Genomic DNA, 22,222 nt, shown 5'->3' on the forward strand with positions numbered 1-22,222 from the left:
TGGCTGCGTTGGGTCTCTGTTGCTGCGTGTGGGCTTCTCTAGTTGCAGCTGGCGGGGGCCACTCTTCGTTGCGTTGAGCAGGCTTCTCATTATGGTGGCTTCTCTTGTTGTGGAGCATGGGCTCTAGGGACATGGGCTTCAGTAGTTGTGGCACACGGGCTCAGTAGTTTTGGCTCGTGGGCGCTAGAGCACAGGCTCAGTAGTTGTGGCGCACAGGCTTAGTTGCTCCACAGCGTGTGGGATCTTCCGGGATCAGGGATGGAACCATTGTCCCCTGCACTGGCAGGCGGATTCTTAACCACTGCACCACCCTGGGCAGTTTTAAGTAAGGATCTGGTGCTCAGAGCTGGGCACAGAAACTGAGCGTGGAGAGAGGAGAGAGGAGCTGGAAGGAAGAAGACTTAGAGGCTTGGAGCGCAGGGAAGGGGAGCCACAGAGGGTGGGGAGAAGGTAGCCAGAGACGGGGAGGGAAACCAGGAGACAGGTAGGCGCTGAGGAGACGCAGGGACAACACATTTGAGGAAGAAAAGGTGGTTGGCCGATCTCGGATGTTGCCGAGTTAAGCCGCTGACTGTGACCTGGCCGAACAGGCTGATGAAATTGACTAGGAAGGTTTCAATGCCCGGAGGACCTGGAGCAAGACCGGAAGGGGGAGCCCGAGGAGGGGGACTGGGGGCAGACGGGGCGGGAGGAGAGAGGGAGGCTGTTGGCAGAGGGAGGAAACAGGCTGGGAGCAGTGAGGGCGTGGGGAGGGGCATGTTGACAGGATCCAGGCCAGGTGGCAGGATTAGTTTTAAACAATACCTCAGTGTTGGGCTGAGCTGCCTGAGGTGAATTAATTAAGTTCTCAGCGGGAAACTTTATCCCTCTGTCCTGGGTGAACCTCCTGGGGTCCCGAATGCTCCCCGGGAAGGGCAGGTTGCATCCTGCCTGGGGCCCCCGCTAGCTGTCCCGCTTAACTGTGGCCAACATCGAAAGCCCCTAAGAGGGCGAGTGGGCAAGCGAGCCCCTGGGAGCCCTTGGGAACACCAACCTGGGGGTAGAAGGTGAGGATGGCCAGCAGGGATGGAGGCAGCTTGATGGAGATGCTTGTCCAGGAAGGTGAGGAGAGGGATCTGCTGAAGGCAGAGGCGGTGGGATGGGAGCCGCTGAGAATTTTTATGGGCAGAGAGAAAAAAGCCGGTAGATTGGGAGAAATCGGAGGAAGCAGAAGAAAGGGGGTGTGAGGCCCAAGAGGAGATGGGCAAGGGACAGCTGGCCTTAGACATACGAAAGTGCTGGCAGATGGCTCCAGAGACGTTTGGAAGGGGAGTAGGGGGAGCCGGTGCCCCCGCAAAGGCCTCTGTTTCCTCCATGGAGCGGGAACCCAGGTTGTCTGTTGAGCCTGGGGGAATATGGGGCACGGGGCGGGGGTGGGGGGTGGCTCAGGCAGAACAGCTGTTGCAAGGGTGGAAAGGGAAAGAGTTTGGGGACCACTTGAGGGGTTGCTGAGCTGCATTTAAGACCCAGCTGAGGTTGGAGAAAATTAATCTGTGTTGGCTCCAATCAGCATGGTGATGTGATTTTCGCCTACCGAACTTGGCAGCCCAGAGGTGGAATGGAGAAAACAGATGGTTTTCTTAGCTTCTGCTCATCCGCCGTCTAGTTTAATCTGCCGGCAACCCTGGCCACCTCTGATTTACAGATGGGGAAACTAAGGCCCAGGGAGAGGAGACCACGTGCCCGGAGTGTTGCAACATGGAAGTAAGGTGGGGCCGAGCCCAGGGACCTGACCCCTGCTTGGGGCAGCCCCCATGGCCCTGCTACCTTCTGCTGGCTCGCAGCTCTCTGCCTCCCAACCCAAATATTCACTGAACCCACTCCCTTGTGTGCCCAGAACTGCTCAGCTCAGCTTTGCCTGCTCACTAAAACCTCTCCCCCAGGGACCAGGAGGAAACAGAGGCTCAGAGATGACACGTGATTGGTCCAGGGTCACACAGCATGTGAATTAACATTGTTAAGATGTCAGTTCTCTCCAAATTGGTGTATAGATTCAACACAATTGCAATCAAAATACTAGTAGGCTTTTTGTAGACATTGACAAACTAATTCTAAAACAAATATAGAAATGCAAAGGACCTAGAATAGTCTAAACAATTTTGAGAAAAAAAGAGCGAAGTAGGAGGACTTGCACTACCTAGTTTCCAGACTTACTATAAACCTATAGTAATCAAGACAATGTGGTATTAGCCTATGGATAAATGGAATAGAACCACATATATATAGTCTATTGATGTTTGGACAAGAGTGCTGAGGCAATCAATGGGGAAAGGATGATTTTTCTCAAATGGTACGGGAACAATCGGAAAACCATATGAAAAAAAATTGACTTCAACTCTTACCTCACACCATAGCCAGAATACATAAAGAACTTTTACAATTCAATAATAAGATAGTCAAGCTGTTTTTGTTTTTAATTGGCAAAGATTTGGACAGATATTTCACCAAAGAAGATATATGAATGGCAGATAAGCACAAGAAAAGATGTTCAACATTATTAGTTATTCCAAAGGTGCAAATTAAAACCACAGTGAGATACCACTACACACCCACTAGAATGGCTAAAATTAAAAAGACCGACAATATCAAATGTTGGCAAGAATGTGGAGCAACTGGAACTCTCATACACAGCTAGTGGGAGTACAACCACCTTGGAAAACATTTTGGCAGTTTCTCATAAAGTTAAACATGCACTAACCATTCAATCCAGCAATTCCACTCCTACATGTTCACCCAAGAGAAATGAAAAACATGTGAATAAAATGAAACACACAAAGACCAGCTCTCAAACATCATAGTAGATTTATTTGTAATAGCCTAAAACTAGGGGGAAAAAGAACAAATGTTCATCAACATGCAAAAGGTTAAGTAAATTTCTATATATTTACACAAAGGACTACTACTCAGCAGTAAAAAAGAAAAAATTATTGATACATCCAACAACATGGATAAAATCTCAAAAACATTATGCTGAGCAAAATCAGTCAGATGCAAAATTGTACACACTACATGATTCTATTTACATGAAACTCAGGAAACTGCAAATCTACTCTATAATGATGGAAAAGAGATGATTGGTTACTTGGGGTGGGGAATGGTAGGAGACTGACTGTCAAGGGACATTGAGAGGAATTTCTGGGGGGATGGAAAATTCTATATCTTGATTGTAGTTGTGGTTATATTGCTGTAATAGTTTGTCAAAACTCATCAAAATGTACACTTAAAATGAATACATTTCATTGCATGTAAATTATACCTCAGTAATTTTATTATACCTCAGAAATATTATTTAAATTCTCAACATGAGAAAAATTAGAACTCTGTGGACCTCCCTTATACTTATTTTGTGATTTATCAGTTGTTTTTATTTATTGTTGGGGTAGAGGAGGCATAATCTTGAAGCCTCTGAAGGCCTTAATCCAGCCCTGGAAGGCTTGTGAGGGCCAGATGCTCGGAGCTTGGCCAGGCCTTCCCACCTCTTCCCCACCCTAGCCTAGACCAGCCCCAGCAGTTGCTCCAAGATGTATTGGACATCTACAGAACACCACCTCAACTTAAATCCACCATGAACCCCATAGTTGTGCTGGCCCATCCCCACTGGGGGTGCAGAAGTGAACAAGCAGGCAAAATTCCCTGCCCTCATCAAGTTTTCATGTTGGTGGAAGGAGACAGGTGACAAGCAAAACAAAAGAGTGAATATATCATAGAGAGAAATATACAGGGTAATGAGGATTACAAGTTGTGACCCTAAGTAGGCGCCATCTACTTAGAATTCACTGAGAAGATAAAATTTGAACAAACACCTGTGAAGTGAGCAAGGTAGCCACATTGATATCAGTCTTCCAGTCGAACACTGAAAACAGTCTTCCAGGCAAAGTGAACGGCCAGTACAAAGGCCCTGTGGACAGATCATGACTATCAGCACCTCGCTAACCAATAAAGAGCCTTCATGCAAATTAGAAAAAGGCATCCTAAATGAGGAACAAGAACTTGATTCATCCTTCTGCCAGAATCTAGACAAAATTTTAGAAAAAATGATTTTCAGATATTGGACAACAAGCAACATAAGACAGTGATCCATGAGAAAAAGTTAAGCAAATAAGGTGAGCCCTACAACTGACCCAGCTTTCTACCTGGACACATCTTGACTGTAGAGAAGGGAAACCCAAATAGAGCCCGGAGTACTGCTGAGCTGGTCTTTGAGACAGAGATCAAAGTTCAGGTAGGCTGAGTAATTTGTAAATTGAAGCTCAGAGTACCTGACGGGAGGAAGCTATGCAGAAAAATAGCTCCAGAAATCTACCTAGGGGTCCCCTTGAATCATTACTAAGTGGGAGGTTTGCATATGTAGAGTGAAACCCCATGAGGCCAGGCAAAGAAAGACAGGGGAATTTTAAGCTGAACAAGGCCCAGATCTTATACAGGGTGGGGGGACCTTCATGCGTAGACCAGCCAGAGCTTGAGTCCTCAATGACCCGATGGAGCATTCGATCATGCCTTCGTAGAAGGGATAAACTATCCCATGAGTGAAGGCTACCCACCCTGAAAGAGCTTAACAATGAACCTCAAGATGATCAAAGTAATTAACAGGTAATGTAATCGCATGCCACGTCTTAAAGGAAGACAACAAAAACCCAGACCATCAACAGTGTAACATTCACAGTGATCGGCATCCAATCAAAAATTCTTAGATGGGCCAAGAAACTGAACAACATGTGACCCATAACTAGGAGTAAAATCAGTAAATAGAAATAGATACAAAAATAACACAGCATAAAGCAGAAACTAATAATAAAACAACAAGAACAACAAAAACACAAAAATAACACAGATGGTGGAAGAGCCGGCAAGAACGTTAAAGGAGCTCTTGTATCTATGTCTTTAAAAGAAAAAGGCAACTTCTCTTCTAGGCAAAGGGAACCCCAAACCAGAGCTCATGGCTTGGAGAACAGAACACGGGATGGACACCCTCAGCCAGGTCCCCTCATGTAGGGTGCGTCTTAACCTCAGGTGACAGCCCTGGCGTCTCTCTGTTCAGGGGACACCAAGGAGGCTGGCGTGGCTGGAGCAGCATGAGCGAGGGGGAGAGGAGGAGGGGATGAGGGCAGAGGTAAAGGGCAGATAGACTAGGGAAGGCCTGTGGGCCACCGTGAGGATATCAGCTTTTACTCAAGTGACACGGGAGCTATGGGAGGACTTGAGCAAAGGAGACTCACGATCTCTCTGGAAGTTAATGGGGGATGAAGAGGAGGGGGTGACAGTGGGGGCTGGAGGACCACGGAGGAGGCCTCTTCAGTGATCCCGACACAAGTTGCTGGGGCCTGGCCAGAGTTGGGGGCTAAAGGGGTTGCGATTCGTGGGGTCTTGGAGCAGCCCCGAGGACGGAGACTCCACGGGAAGAGGGGACAGACAGCTGTGGGCAACCAAAGGGGGAGGAGCCAGAGATGACTTGGGCTCCTGGCTGCTGGTACAGACGCAAAGAGAAGTACCTCCCAGGGGTGAAGCTGTTGCAAGGGGTTTGCAGCACCTGGGGCGGGTCCAGCCAACGCTGGCTCCAAGTCTATGGCTTGAGAGATAGGGAACAGAGGATGAGGGTCTTGGCTGCAGGAGCAGGTGGGAGATGTCCGCACAGAGGGCAGGGGTCAGCTCCCCCGGGGAGTGTGCAGGGATGAGAGGAGGGGGAGGGAAGGAAGAGACAGGACAGAGAGACAAACAGACCCTACGCAGAGCTAACACGCATGCTGTTGGCAGATGGATGGATGGATGGATGGATGGGCAGACAGACAAAATGACCGTGACAGTGACAGCGAGGGTGGGAGCCAATCCCAACCAGGCCTTGGAGAGACGTGACCCGCTGGCAGGTACACACATGTAAACACACAGAGACACATGCACAGTGAAACACACACACACAGCAAAACTCTGCAAACTCCAGAAAGAGAGAAGGAGTGAGGGAAGGGCCGCAGACGCGCGCGCGCATACACGCACGCACACACACACACACACAGCAGGAAAGACTCACAAACAGCAAAATTCAATAAGGCTCCTCTGGAGAGCAGGAGGGAGAGAGTGTGGCTGAGTGAGGTGAAGCCAGAGGCAGTGAAAGGGAGGTGCAGAGGGAAAGGGGCTCAGAGAGACAGACACACGGACAGGCAAGACACTGACACAGCCCGGGGGAGGGCACACACACAGACCCACAGAGGCAAGCCCTCCCAGGCGCCAACACCTGGAAGATGCTCGGTGTCCAAGCTGGTGGATGAATTGATGGGAGGGTGAGTGAGTTTGAAGTCACTCAGCAAATTAGAATGAGAATGAGAAAAATGGTAAAGAGGAACCCACAAGTGTGCCCTGTGGTGAGAGACATGGACACAATTGTGACACGGTATGAGGACCAAATCTAGAAGGACAATGCACCAATAAAGAGAGACAATGGGAGAAGGAAGGAAACTCAGAGTCAGAGATCCAGAGAGGAAGAGGTGTGCACACAGAGACGGATAGAAGAACAGGCGCTCCGCAGCCTGACACAGGACCCCAGACAAGCGAGACGCAGAAAGAGGCTGTGCGTGGAAGCTTTCCTTCTTCCCTCCATTCCTTCCTTCCATCTATCCACCTGAATAACACACACCGATCTAATAATGTGGATCCATATGGGAGAATAAGTTAGAAACCAGGATTTAGGGTAACTTTAGTCCTTCCTGTAATGTTTTCCTTTTTTCAAGTTGAATGTATTTACGCTATCACTTGGATAATTAAAAATTAATGTTCCAAAGGAAGAGAACGAAAGAGGCAACAGAAAAGGGGATAAGAGACAGAGAGTAGGAGAAAGAGAAGATACCCACAGACAGACATGTCTTCTGTTTGTCCATCCATCCTCCCCTCCAGCTACAAACATTCCTCAGCCCTTTCTCTGCACTGAGAGCCAGAGAGAACTCAGATTCAGTCCCTGCCCTCAAGGTGCTCGTGGTCTGGTGGGAAAGAACCCCATCACCACCACACCCACGTACCTTGTTCCCAGAGGCTCCTACGTTACCATGGAGGCTCTCAGGGGAGGTGGGCCACTGGGCTTCCTCAAGAAGGATTAGATGCCTGAGCCAGCTTTGCTGGGTGTCTGACAGACCAGGAGAAAGGTCATTTGTGCAGAGGGCCAGCTTGAGCGAAGATGGGGAGGTGAGAAAAAACCCTTGCTTTCCTGCCACTGCAAGAGGTTCAGTGTGTCTGCGGACGGGGCGGAAGGAGAAGTCACCAAGAATGAGAGAGTTGAGTCTGATCCAGAAAAGCCTTGAAGCACGACCAATCAACTTGAACTTGATCAGGAGGGCAGTGGGGTACCAGCCGAGCAGGGGTCAGGCCAGTAAAGGGTGAGTTGCCGAATGGGAGATTTAGTAGACAGGTGGCTTGGGCAGCTGCACTAAGTGTGGATGGGAGGGGCAAGACTGGAGGCTGGCCGCCAGATAAGACAGTGGTGGTCTGCCAGAGGAGGGTCCTTAGTTGTTATGGAGGGGATTTGACAGGCCTATGGCAGCACTGGGTGTGGCCAGAAGGACTCAGGAAGATGGCTGTGACTTACACAGGGGTGAGGAGGCTGGTAGAGAAAACCAGTGTGGGAATGGCGGGGTAGTCTTCGGATGTCCATAGGAAGCCCCTGTCTCCTACTTCCCTGCTCAGGTACGTGGATGAGCAGGTCCCAGCTCGGGAGAACTGAGTTCTGGAGAGCACCAGCACGGTGGGTGGGGGAGTGGGAGGATGGGGGTAGATGGAGGAGAAGTGGCCCAAGGGATGGGAGGAAAGCCAGGAGCATCCAGTGTCCTGAGGGAGGAGAGAGGGTCTGGAAGCAAAGATGGGCATCGCAATCAGGGCCCCTGATGGGCCACTGGAGGTGAGCAGACAAAAGGGGCCACAGGATTTGTCAAGCAGGAGGTCTATGGAGGGCTCACTTGAGAATCACGATGGAGTAGGGGCAGCTGTGGTCAAGTGCAAAGGCTCGGGTGGGGTGGGGCAGGAATGGAGGCAATCAGATCTGAGGGTTGCTTTCCCAGCTCTTGTGTGGATGGAGACAGAGGATGGAGTAAGAGGGAGAAACAATGGATCACTGGAGAACGTCTCTCCTAGTGTTGGAGAAAAGTGGACCCCAAAAGAGGAGAAAGGATGGCTGTTGCCAAGGCAAACGTACTGGCCATGGGAAGGAAAAGGAGCCAAGGAAAGATGAGAAACTTTGGAGGAAGAAGCAGCACAAACTTGAAGGATGGAGTCAGGGAGAGAGTGATGCCTGGATTCTTGTTCCTGGAGGTGGAGCGAGGGGAGTGTAGATGAGGGGTGGACAGGGTAAAGTTTGGTCTAGCTTGGTGAGTCTGTGATGCTGGTGGTATGACGGAGTGGGGCTGAGCAGGGAACAGCAGACGCACAGGGCTGGAGCCGAAGGATCTGGGAGAGGGGGAGGCCAGCACAGAAACAAGGGCATTGGTGTGGAGGGAGTCTCTGGAGTCCTGGTGTGGACAGTGTGGTGTATGAGAGCACGCGGAGGAGAAGGCACAGCCCTGGGGAGCACTGATAGGAAAGACCGGGAGGAGAGAGATGGGTCTGAAGAGGTGGCCAAGGCAGACCACACACTCGCATGCATACACACACACACATACAGCGATGCTGAGAGTGACTTGGAGACTTTAGAAGTCCCCACAGTCCGTCTTCTAGTGGGTGATAACTGGTTTTTCTTCCCCCTGGACTCCTTAGAACTCAGCCTGGGGCTTCAGAACTCCCATCCTCAGAGCGCCCAGGTGCCTGATGGATGTCTGCTGGTGGATGGATGGATGGATGGTACAGTCATCCACTCATCCATCCACATGATGCCTCAGCAGTGGCTGAGACGATGGGGATCTCAAGCAGTCCCTTAGAGGGAGAGTTGGCAGGGAGGGGGAACCAAACAGGCCATGGGTGGCTAAACAGGAGTATTCAGAGACAACTCAGGGCTCCTGGCTGCAGGACGACACCTGAGAAGCAGTGGCATTCTGCATTAATGAGAACAGGAAAGGGGCTGGTTGGGGGCGTGGAGAAAATGGGATGAGTTTGAGGCACCTGTGGAGGGGACCAGTCCACACTGGCTCCAATCTGTGGCTCAAGAGAGAATGGGGGTGGGCCAGTTCTGAAGTGCAGGAGGAGACTGAAGTGTCCTCACAGAGGGCAGTGGGTAAGTTTGTGCACAGAGCAGGTGGTGTGAGAGGAGAGGCATCACGGAAAGAGAAGAGAGACAGAACAGACAGAAAGACCCTGGTCCAGAGCTCACCAGACATTCTGTGGACAGATGGATGCATCCATCTGATGCAGCCATCAGATGAAGAGTCCATGAGAGTGATGGAGAGGGTGGGAACCAGCCCTGACCATGCCCCGGAGAGATGTGACTCACATATGTGTACACACAGGTACACACACACTCAGAGAAACACAGAGGAAGAGCAAAACTCCACAAGTTTCCAGAAAGAGAGAGAAGGAGCTGGAGGGGAGAGTAGCAGACACACACGCGCACACACAGGCACACATACACACAGAGCAGGAATGACGCACACACTCGAAGCGAAACTCAATAAGGCTCCTCGGGAGAGCGGAGCGAGATGAAGACAGAGGGGGGGGTGGTGGGCACATCAATAATAAAGTCAAAAAATAAAATGAAGAGGACGATGTAGGAGCCTCAGGGAGACACAGGCAGGCAGATGCAGATGCAGGTACACATCTCGTGCACACGCGCGCACACGCGCACACACACACACAGAGAAGAGCGGGCGGGGGTGGGGGGGCAGAGTGGGAGGGAAAGCTTGCTATGGAGCCTCAGAGAGAGGGGCCCCCTGTGACCCACGGTCCACACAGAAGCAGACACTGCTTGTGACCCTCAGGGCAAGGGCCAAATCTGGAGGGAAAAAAACATGAGGCAGAAAGGAGGGAAGGAGAGAGGCAGCCCCACAGACCTCTGCGCAGGCAGCTATGTGAACACTCAAGACAGACAGACAGACAGAAAAGGACCACATACTTGGGTTACAGCGACACATTCTGGAGGCCAACCCCGAACCCAGAAGAAGAGAAAAAGGCAGGAAGGGATGTCTGAGCACGGACGTTTGTGGCAACTCTATCTGTCATAGTGAAAAAGAGAAAACAGCCTACGTGTACATCCACACGGGGAGCTAATCAACCACATGTATTCTGGAATGCGCTCCGGAGCAGATTTTTAAAACAGGGTACATTCTGGGCCTGGCTGGCAGGCTGGCTCTCTGGGGGGGAAATTCCCAATTTGTAGCTTTTGTTGATTTCTGTGGTGTAAATACAACCACCAAGGTCTATTTCAAGCTACCAACGTGCCATCACTGGACAGAGTTGGGAAGAGATGGCTGCCATTGGCTCCTGCAGCTGGAACAAGCCGGCTCCAGCACAGTGACCGTAGGTCGACGTGTTCACCAAAGAGCTCAAAGACTTGCCACTGGGAAGAAAGCTTGTTGGCAAAATCTGCGCACAGTAAATAGCACGTATATTTGAAACACCCCCCCTTCAAAGCAACTCCATTTTATCTAAATAAGATGGACAGGCTTACACAGACTGGGTCCCCCCAGCCAAAGCAACTCCATTTTATCTAAATAAGAAGACAGACAGACTCACACAGACTGGGTCCCAGTGGTTCCCCTGGAGTGGGGTTAGGGGTGAGGGGAGGCAAAGAGCTCTCAGTCTTTCCCATCATGCTTTAAGTTTTTGCATAGAAGATGCCTTCATATATCACATGTATAATTAAAAACTATCTTTTTTTTTAATTAGAAAAGGAAGAAAATTGGAGAGGGAAAAGGGATGAATGAGACTGAGGAGAAGGAAGAGGCCTCCAGATCTTTGGTCTGTCTGTCCATCAACCCTCTCCTCTGTGCTGAGACAGAGAGAGAAATCAGATAGAGACCCTGCCCTCATGGAACTCCCAGCCCCTGGAGGCAGGGGGAGTGGTGTGGGAAGTAGATTGGGGGAGATGCCCAGACACACGTACTCCTGGGTGCCGTGGGTGTGTGGAATCCTCACCCGATAAGGTGGGGGCCCCAGGGAGAGGTGGGCAAATACTTCTCTGAGGAGGGCATGGGCTTCCTGCAGAGCACAGGAGACCCCACTCAGCAGAGCTCTAGCAGGGAGAGAGAAGGGTGCCGGGCATGGTCGGCATGAGGCCGCTTACCCAGGGCAGCAGACAGAGAGGGAAGTGGGAGGATGGGGCCCGAGGAGAACGGGCACAGAGGGGTGGATGAAGCAGAGGAGGCTGCAAAGGAAAGAGAAGAGGGAGGACCCCAGAGGTGGGGGTCAGGGAAGTAAAGGAGGTCCAGACACCAAGATAGACCCCCGTCGTCCGAGACCTTGGATGGATGAGGGAGGTGAGGGGAAATGGGCCATGGGGTCTGGAAGCCTCATCCAGCCACCCCAGTGAGCACAGAATGGCTGCCATGGGAGGTTACAGAGGACCAAGGATTGGGGAAGGAGGGGGTAGACATGGCCGGAGCTGAGAGTCCCTCCTCATCTGTTCTGTGGATGAAAAGAGAAAGGACAAGAGGGAATCGGGAACAAAATGTCAAGGGAGAACATGACTCTTCAGGTGGGAGAGATGTGAGCATGTCTACCTGCTGAGAGAGCCCAGGGGAGGGAGAGAGAAGGGGACAGCTGTTGCCAGGGCAACCACATTTACTGGGAGGATGGAGAAGATGGGACTTTGGGGGAAGAATCAGCCATAGGTTGGACGTGGGAGGCAGGTAGAGGGCAAGGAGCTAATCTATGTTTTCAGTCCCGGATTTGGGACATGGAGGGAACACAGAGCTGATAGCAGACTTGGTGAGTCTATGAGGCTGGTGCGGTCCTCAGTGGGGTGCATGGTGCTTCAGAAGAGGGGCCTGGAGTGGACTCACAGACGTGGGGACATCTCTCTCTTTCACATACAAAACCACATACACCGATGCTCAGAGTGACATAAAAACATGAGATGAACTTACCCCTATATTCTTATTACAGATAACTGCTTCCCTGTGGACTCAACTCCACCGGGATGTAGCCTGGGCTGTGGGGTCTGTGTCCTCAGTAGAGCATCCAGTAGGTGTTCAGTGCATGCTTTGTTGGATGGATGGATGGATGGATGGATGGATGGATGGATGGATGATGGATGGGTGGGAGGGAAAGAGAGAGGGAGGGAGGGAGGAAGGAAGGAAGGAAAAGAGGGAAGGAAGGAGAGAGAGAGGAGGGAAGGAAGGAAGGAAAGCAGGGAAGGAGGGAGGAACGGAGGAAGGAAGGAAGGAAGGAAGGAAGGAAAGAAAGGAGGGAAGGAGGGAGGGAGGAAGGAGGGGAGACAAACAGATGGGTGGGTGGGTAGAAGAATGAATGGAGTGGTTGATCCATGCCTGAGTCATGACAAGGGCTAAGGAATTGGGCTGGGGTCTTGAACAGCCACTTGGAGGGAGATTTCAGCAGGAGGGAGACACATTTGGGCATGCGTGGCAGGAGAGGAAGGAATCAGAGAAGACTCCTGGCCTCTGACCTCAGGAGGGTGGCGATTCAGTGCTAGTGAGGCCACGAAGTGTCTGGTTGACCCTGGGAGGTGATCAATTGGGGTGTGAGGATGCCTTGAGAAGCTCTAGGTCTGCACTGGCTTCAAATATGAGGCTGCAGTTGGGGCAGAGTCCAGGCTGTGGGGGAGAAACGGGGGTGTCAACCAGAGGGTCAGGGCCAGGACAGGGAGCAGGGGCCTCACACAAAGGCAGAGGGAGGAGGTGGCCAAGAAGGAGAGGGAAGGACAAGGCCTGACCGTGCCTGGAGCTCAGTGAGTGCTGTGTGGGCGGGCGGGAAGATGGGTGGACAGATGGCATTTACACCAGGGACCTTGACCACGCCCTGGAGAGAGAAACACGTTTCAGACATGTATGGATACATACGCATACCACGTACACACAGTGAGGCTGACATACAGTTAGAGAAAATGCCACAGATCCAGAAAGAGAGGGCTGAGGGGATGGGTGGCACATGTGGACATCACACAGCAGGGATGACATGCAGACTCAGAGCAAAATTCACAAAGGTCCCTCTGGAGAGAAGGAGGGAGCCCGGCTGATAGAGATGTAGACGGGGCAGAGAGAGGATGGGGAGCAGAATCCTCAGGGAGGCATAGACAGAGGAGCGCACGGTGGATGAACAGCTGGGATGACAGGGGAGACAGAGTGGCTCAGAGACACAAGTGACTGACATGTGAATGCTCAGACAGACAGACAAAAAGGACAGGCTAAGGACAAATGCTGAGAACCCTCTAGAACTATGCTGTCCAATAGGGGAGCCAGGAGCCACATGTGGTTCTTGAGCACTTGAAATGTGAGTAGTCCAAATCAAGATCTGATGCAAGTGTGAAATGCACACAAGATCCCAAAGACTTCATACCTTAAAAGAAGTAAAATAACTCCTTACTAAATATTTATATTGATTACATGTTGAAAGAGTGATGCTTTGTATACATTGGATTAAATAAAATATATTATTAAAGTTAATTTCACCTATTTCTTTTTACGTGTTCTTTCTACTTTTTTAGTGTGGCTATTACAAAATGTAGAATTATACATGTAGCTCCCACTACATTGGACAGGACTGGCCTAGAACCTAGAAGAGGGGGACAGAAGAGGAGGCAGGGGCCCTGGAGGTTGGTATGGAACTTCCATCAACTACTCGTTGATGAGTAGTTAGCTTGTTTTCACTTTTGTCACTTTATCACCGTTGTTTGGAACGGTGTACGGAATGGTGATAAAGTGAAAACAAGCTAACTACTCATCAAACAAGGGATCAACTAAGTAAACACTCATGTCAGAGTCCTCTGGCCACTACGCCTCGGATCAAAGAATGGCAGAGCTTCCCCGTGAGCTGCCAGGGAAAGTAATCCAAGCTGGATCGTCGAGTGAAAACCCATTACAGAACAATACACACTGACAGTAGCTTTTTTTTTTAGCCACACCGTGCAGCATATGGGATCTCAGTTCCCGACCAGGGATAGAACCTGGGCCCCCTGCCGTGGAAGCACGGAGTCATAACCATTGGACCGCCAGGGAAGTCCCTACAGTAGCATTTAGATTTAAGAGGAAAAACAGAACTAAAAACACTGCATTTCTATGAGTAACTAGGAAAGGGGGTGCAAAGGACTCATCCCCCCACGCTGATCCCCTCAGTTCCCTCCCGGAAGGAATCGGGGGTTGTCCAAAGAAAATGTAGTCTTGTCTGTAAAATGTTAGTATGTAAACAAAAACTGTTCCTGTGCTATTTCTGTAATGAAACGTTATTTTTTTTTAGAAAAAGAGAGAGAAGGCAGAAGAAGGAGGGAGAAACTAACATAGAAAGATGGAGAGCCACAGACAGATACAACGTCTGTGTGTCCATCCGTTTATCCTCCTGCCCAAACATCCCACAGCCTGTTGAAAGAATCATGCACCCTGCTCTCAAAAGCTTACAGTCCAGTGGGGAAAAGACCTCCGCACACTGGTGTCTGGCCTCCCCTAGGGGGTGATCATGTGCGCTGGTGGGTGTCCCCAGAGGAAAAGGGTCAGCAAGGCTCCTTCAGGGAAGACAGAGTGCTGGGTCCCAAGAGAAGCCCAGCTGTGTGTCAGACCAGAGGGAAAGGCATTCCTGGCCAAGATCCAGCACAAGGAAAGGCCTGGAGGTGGGAAACAGACTTTCTAAGAACCTCAGGTGGTTCGGGGGGCTGGGCTATGGGAGGAGTGCCACCAAGAGAGAGACGGCTGGGGGAGCTGGCAGCAGCCGGTGCAGAAAGACCTTGAAGTTGGACCAAGGGCCTGGGTGCAGTAGAAGGCCACCAGGTAACAGCCAGGCTGGGGAGAAGCAAGCTGGCCAGGCATGGTACTGAGTATTCACAATAGCCAAGACATGGAAACAACCTAAATGTCCATCAACAGATGAATGGATAAAGAAGATGTGGTACATATATACAATGGAATACTACTCAGCCGTAAGAAAGAACGAAACAATGCCATTTGCAGCTTCATGGCTGCAACTAGAAATTATAATACTAAGTGAAGTAAATCAGAAAGAGAAAGACAAATACCATATGATATCACTTGTATGTGGAATCCAAAATAGGACACAAATGAACCTATCTACGAAACAGAAACAGACTCATGGACATAGAGAACAGACTCGTGGTTGCCAAGAGGGAGGGAGTTGGGGGAGGGATGGAATTGGAGTTGGGTATTAGCAGATGCAAACTATTTTATATAGGATGGATAAACAACAAGGTCCTACTGTATAGCACAGGGAATTATATTCATTATCCTATGATAAACTATAATGGAAAAGAATATATATATATATATATATATACATATATATATATATAACTGAATCACTTAACTGTACACCAGAAACTAGCACAACATTGTAAATCAACTATACTTCAATAATAAAAAAAATTTTCTAGGAAGGGTGCTCAGGCAGCTACGTGGGTATGGCAGGAGGAAGCCAGAGCTTGTGTTCAGGGATCAGCCTGGTGGCCTGACTGGGGGCAGAGGCCGGGCAAAGTGGGAGAGCTTGGAGTTAGTCACTAAGGAGGTAGAGGGGCTGAGCTGCAGTGGGATGGACGGTGTGGGAGAAGGGGTAGCCTGGGATTCTGTACTGAGCTGGAGAGTGTTCTCCCAAATCCACATCTTTCCCAGAACCTCAGAATATGACCTTATCACCCAGAGGGCAGGTGGCCATGTGAAGACAGAGGCAGAGATTGGAGTTTGGTAGCTAAAACCACCAGAAACTAAGAGAGAGGCATGGAACAGATTCTCCCTCTGAGCCCCCAGGAATAAACCAACCCTGCCCACACCTTGATCTTGGACTTCTAATCTCCAGAACGGTAAGAGGATAAATCTTTATTGTTTGAAGTCACCCAGTTTGTGGTACTCTGTTATAGCAGCCCTAGGAGACTAACATAGGTTCTGACCTGGGCAGGTGGGCAGGGGGGAGGGAGAAGGAGGGCACGGATTTGGGAAGAAGAAAGGGTAAGGCCTGTGGTGATCACACCAAGTGTGAGAAGGTGCCCATGGATGTCCACGGCATCCTTCAATGTGCCATTGGGGCTCAGCAGAGCATCTGGGTCCAAGAAAGAAGGAGCGCTGGGAGGTTAGCGTGTGGACAGGTAGTGCCACCTAGGGGGCAGGAATCTCCTCCAGGGGATCAGGCAACTCAGGAATCCGAGAAAGAAAGGACCAAGCCCTGGAGAGCAACACCTATGAGGGGTGGATGGAGGAGGAAGCGGAAGCAAAGGAAACTTAGGAGGGGCTGCCCAAATATGGTCAACACGTTGTCAATACGGCTGCCAAGACAATTAATCGGGGAGAGAATGGGCTCTTCAACAAATAGTGCTGGAACAACTTGACATCCACAGGCAATAGAAGGAACTTGGACCCCTATCTCATACCATATACAAAAATTCACTCAAAATGGATCATAGACCATAGCTCATGAGAGAGCTTAAACTACAAAACTTTCTGAAGGAAACATAGGCATAAATCTTCGTGACCTTGGACCACAGTGATTTCTTAGATATGACACCAGAAGCACAAGCAATGAAAGAAAACATAGATAAACTGGACGTCATCAAAATTAAAAACTTTTGTGCTTTAAAAGACACCACCAAAAAGTGAAAAAATGACCAACAGAATGGAATAATATTTTTGCAAATTACATGTCTCATAAAGGACTTGCATCTAGAATATATAAAAAACTATGACAACTCAATAATAAAAAGACAAATAGCCCAATTTAAGAAATGAACAGAGGATTTGAATAGACATTTCTCCAAAGAAGGTGTACAAATGGCCAAGAAGGACATGAAAAGATGCTCAACGTCATTAGTCATCAGGAAAATGCAAATCAAAACCACAATGAGGGCTTCCCTGGTGGCGCAGTGGTTGAGAGTCCGCCTGCCGATGCAGGGGACACGGGTTCGTGCCCCGGTCTGGGAGGATCCCACATGCCGCGGAGCGGCTGGGCCCGTGAGCCATGGCCGCTGGGCCTGCGCGTCCGGAGCCTGTGCTCCGCAGGGGGAGAGGCCACAGCAGTGAGAGGCCCGCCTACCGCAAAAAAAAAAAAAAAAAAAAAAAAAAACCACAATGAGATCTTGTTTTACACCTGCTAGAAGAGCTATAATCAGAAAGATATACAATAAGCAAGTGTTGGTGAGGCTGAGGAGAAATGACAGGTACCAGTGAGGGTGTTGGAATCCTCAGCACCAGAAGCAGTGCTGCTTTGGAAAACAATCTGATAGTTTCTCAAAGGATCAAACATACAGTTATCATCTGGCCCAGCAATTCAGTTCCTGGTCTATACCCAAGAGAAATGAAATACCTGCCTACACAAAAACTTGTACGTGGATGTTCATAACAGCATTATGCATCATCGCCAAGAAGTGGAAACAACTGAAATGTCTTTCAACTGATGATGGATAAATAAAATGTGGTCTGTCCATGCAATGGAATAGCGTTTGGCAAGAAAAGGAATGGAATACTGGTACATGCTACAACACGGATGAACTCTGAAAACACTAAGCTGAGTGAAAGAAGCCGGTCACAAAGTACCACATATGGTATGATTCCATTTCTATGAAATGTCCAGAGTAGGCAGATTCATAGACAGAAAGCAGATTAATGGTTGCCTAAGGCTGGAGGGGATGGGGAAGGAAGGGAGGTGATGGCTGAGGGGAGGGGGGTGTCTTTTTTGGGGTAATGAAAATGTCCTAAATTTGATCATGGTAATGAATACACAATTCTGTGAACGTACAAAAAGCCACTGAACTGTAGACCTTCAATGGGTATATGAATTATATCTCAATAAAATTGTTTAAAAAACAAAAAGACGGGGTGCTTGAAAGGTGGGAGGAAAATCATGAGTAGAGGGTGGCCCATGAGGAGAGTAGGAGGCAAGAAAGGAGGGGGCGTCTTGAAGTGAGGTGAGGGGCCCCCAGTGGGCTGGGAGATGAATAGGGAAACAAGGCTCTGGGATCTGGGAAACAAGAGGCCAGTGGGGCCCTCCTCCCTCACTGGGGTGGGCTCAGGACTGACTGGGTGCGTCGGGTGCAGTGGGAAGGCTGAGGGGTGGATGCATGCGATATCCCATTCCTCCCCAGCTCTTCTGGGACTAGGGGAAGAGGAGGACAGGTGCTGGGTGGGAGCAAAGGGTCCGGGGAGAAAATTTTGTTTCTCTGGGAGAGAGGTGACTGTTCATCTGGATGCTGGATGTTGCCTTGAGGAAAGAGAGGAGAAAAAGGACTCTGGGAGAGACAGCTGAGGGAGGAATCAGGAGGAATTGGTAGGAAGATTGGAGGTGGGAGGTCAAGGTGTAGGGAGGGGGAGGTCTCTGGAGTTCTTACCCCAGAGATGGGGCCACGGGGAACCTAAATGAGGGATGGGAAGGTAAGGAGGCTGACCCTGCACTGCTGGGACTGAGAAAGGCGCCGTGGATGTGTGGGTCTAGTGCTTCCTCAGCAGGGGCTGGAGTAGATGCAGCAATGAGGCAGCCATCTACAGGAGGGGGCCTCTGAAGCCCTGGGGATGGATGACGTGGCCCCGGAGAGAGAGGAGGGAAGAGGGCATAGCCCTGGGGAGCACTGATGCCAGTGTAATGGGAAGATGGGGAAGGATCCAGCGAGGAAGGGACCAAGAGAGGAAAGAGATAGGCAGATTCCCCATTTTCTCTCTCCCCATGTACATGTGTATGCACGCACACACACACACACACAGCATGCAGCTCAGAGTGACAAAAAGATTTGGGACTGCTCTATCACTGTCTTCTCATGGCATGTTAGCTTACCTGTCTCCCCTGGGGCTCTGAAGTCCACAGCAAAGAGCCCAGTGGACGCTCAATTAGGTTAGAAGGATGGAATGGTGGATGGATGGATGAATGGATATGGCCCAAGCATAAGATTCTTATATCTGAGCTGAGGTAGGGGCTCAGGGGATAGAGAGGGGGTCTTAACCTGTGCTTTGGAGGGAGAAGCAGGAAGGGAGGAACAGGTGGGCCATGGAGATCAGAATAGGAACAGTCAGAGATGACTTGGGGCTCCTGGTTGTGGAGCCCTGGGTGGTGGTGATACCCAGTGCTAATGAGAACGGAGAGAGAAAGACATCCAGTGGGTGTAGAAAGAGAGCAGTGGGGTTGAGGAGCTGGGTAAGGGCTTCCTCAAGTTCAAGTCTGTGGCTGGAGGGAAAGAGAAAGAGGTCTGAGCTGCAGAGGCCCGGTAGGGACATCAGCACAGAGGACAGGGGACAAGCGTGTCCAGGAATGTATGTGTAGTGAGCAGAAGACCTGGGAGGTGTGAGAGCAGGAGGAGGAGGAGTTGGGGAAGGACAGGACAGACAGGACAGACAGACACTGAACTAATTAAGCTGTTTACGAACATGTAGAGGAGCCGGCAGATAAACAGGCAGGGAGAGCAAGAGAGAGGGTAGGAGCCAGCTCTAATCACGTCTCAGCGGAAAAGACAAGACACACACGTGCTCACACATGGAAAGATGGAGCAAAGAAAGGACGTGGGTCCTGGCACCTGCTGCTGTGTGTTTGTGGATGATTGGTGGATGGATGGATGGAGAAATTCAGGGAGTAAGAATCAAATCAGATAATGGGACCCGAAAGAGAAAGACTCATGTGTGACCACTCTGCTGGTCACCTTCCTGATAACAGATTTCCTGTGAGGAAAGGGGGTGGTCACCAGGATCAAGGGAATCAAAGAGAATTTCAAGGCTTTAGAACAAAACTCCACAAGCCCCCAGAAAAGAAAGAGAGCTTCGGGGGAAGGGCAGGCAGCCCAAGCACGCACACACATATACGCAGCAGGAATGACGCACAGCCTCAGAGCAAAATTCAATAATTCTCCTCTGGAGAGAGGGAAAGAGCAGAGATGAGCAAGACACAGTCAGATACAGGAAGAGAAGGGGGATTAGACGTCAATAAGAAAGTTGAAAAGAAGCGGGGGCGGCAAGCCACGTGGGCAGATAGATGGGGGGCAGGCAGACGCTGGGGCACAGGCTCATGTGCGCTCACACGCACCTCACGAGACACCCCACCCCGCTCAGGGCATGGGGAGAGGCTCCGGGTGAAATGCTGGATGGATGAATGGACGGATGGATGTGTGGAGGGGGATGGGCAGATGAATGGAGGGAGATGGATGGATCGATGGATCGATGGATGGATGGATGAAGCAACCCAGAGACTGGAAACAAAACCTGATAAAGGGCCCAGACAGAGAAAGTTCTAGATGCCTATTACTGGCTCCTCCAGTTCCCACCTCCACGCTTCTCCCCTGCTCCAGGAGGCTGACTGCGCTGACTACCATCAGTGGGCTCCCTGCCCTCTGGCTTCCAGTTGGGTTTGGCCCATGGGATGCCCTAGCAGGAGACAGGTCGGGGAGGAGAGGGATTCCGTGGGTCACCTCCGGCTGGCTGCTCCCTTGACTGAAGGTCACTGCTCCTCTCGGGGCAGCCCTCCTCCACAACTATTGCTTCCAAGTTCTGGTCATTACACCCACCCCTCATCCCCTATGTAGCAGAGGTGGTCACAGCCTTACCTCTATCATCCCCAGGTTTCTGCAAAATCCCTCAGGGTTCTTCTATTACCGCACTTGACAGCACAGAGCCTTTGTAAATAAACTCCTCAAATGTTCCTAAATTCGAATGTTCCATCTCTTTCCTGTTGGGATCCTGACTAACACAAACCCACAGTGAGAAGAACAGACAACACATACTTGTGCCTACATGAACACACACATGCACACGTGGGGACACAGAGTAACGACCACATCCAGAAAGAACAGGGACATTGGAGAAGCTGAGTGAATGAGGAAAGCAAGGAGAGACAGAGTGACTCAGAGACCCAGAAGGCAGCACGAGAATGCACAAGCAGAGTAGGGAAGCGGGGACACGAATATCCATGGCAATATTGTTTTAACGGCAAAAAAGTAGAAATCATCTAAATGTCCATTACCAGAAGAAAGGCTAAATAAATCATGATGTGTCTGTTCTCTGGAATACCATTCAGCTGATAAAAAGGCCGGTGTACACCCTTACGTATTGAGAGGAAGAGAGATCCCCAAAAATTGTTTAGTCAAAAGTCTCGCTGGGAATTCCCTGGCGGTCCAGTGGTCAGGACTCAGCGCTTCCACTGCTGCAGGCCTGGGTTGGATCCGTGGTTGGGGAACTAAGATCCCGCAAGCCACACAGTGCAGCCAAAAAAAAAAAAATCTTGCTGAACAATAGTCACAGCTCAATAGAATTTCTATGGAGAAAAACACCCTAAACCAAAACCTACCAAAAACATTTTCTATTTCCATAGGAAAAAAGCATACATGGGGCTTCCCTGGTGGTGCAGTGGTTGAGAATCTGCCTGCTAATGCAGGGGACACGGGTTCGGGCCCTGGTCTGGGAGGATCCCACATGCCACGGAACAACTGGGTCCGTGAGCCACGACTACTGAGCCTGCGCACCTGGAGCCTGTCCTCCGCAACAAGAGAGGCCGTGATAGTGAGAGGCCCGCGCACCGCGATGAAGAGTGGCCCCCGCTTGCCACAACTGGAGAAAGCCCTCGCACAGAAACGAAGACCCAACACAGCAAAAATAAATAAATTAATTAATAAACTCCTACCCCCAACATCTTTAAAAAAAAAAAAAAAAAGCATACATGTACGTATATGTGTATATATGTATGTGTAAGGATCTATGAATGTGTGTGTGTACATGTATCTAGTATGGAATGATTCCTGCTAAAGTAATGACTGTGGTTTCCCCAGAGGAAGTGGATGGAAAACAGGATGGGAGGAAGGTCAAAGGGACCCCTTAGCCTTTTTTTTTTTTTTTTGGAATTTTATTTTACTTATTTTTTTATACAGCAGGTTCCTATTAGTTACCAATTTTATACATATTAGTGTGTATATGTCAATCCCAATCTCCCAATTCATCCCACCACCACCACCCCCGCCACTTTCCCCCCTTGATTTTATCTGTGATACTTTCTTTTTCATACAAAGATGATGTGTTCATGTGTCACTTAGGTAATTAAATACTGATTTTAACAGGAGGGGAGGCAACAGGGGAGAAAGAGAACAAGAAAGTTGAAATAAGAGATCCTCTAGACAGACACAGCTTCCATTCGTTTATCCGCCCATCCTCCC

The sequence above is a fragment of the Mesoplodon mirus genome (assembly GCF_964341445.2).
Source record: "Mesoplodon mirus genome assembly, chromosome: 15".
NCBI lineage: Eukaryota > Metazoa > Chordata > Mammalia > Artiodactyla > Ziphiidae > Mesoplodon > Mesoplodon mirus.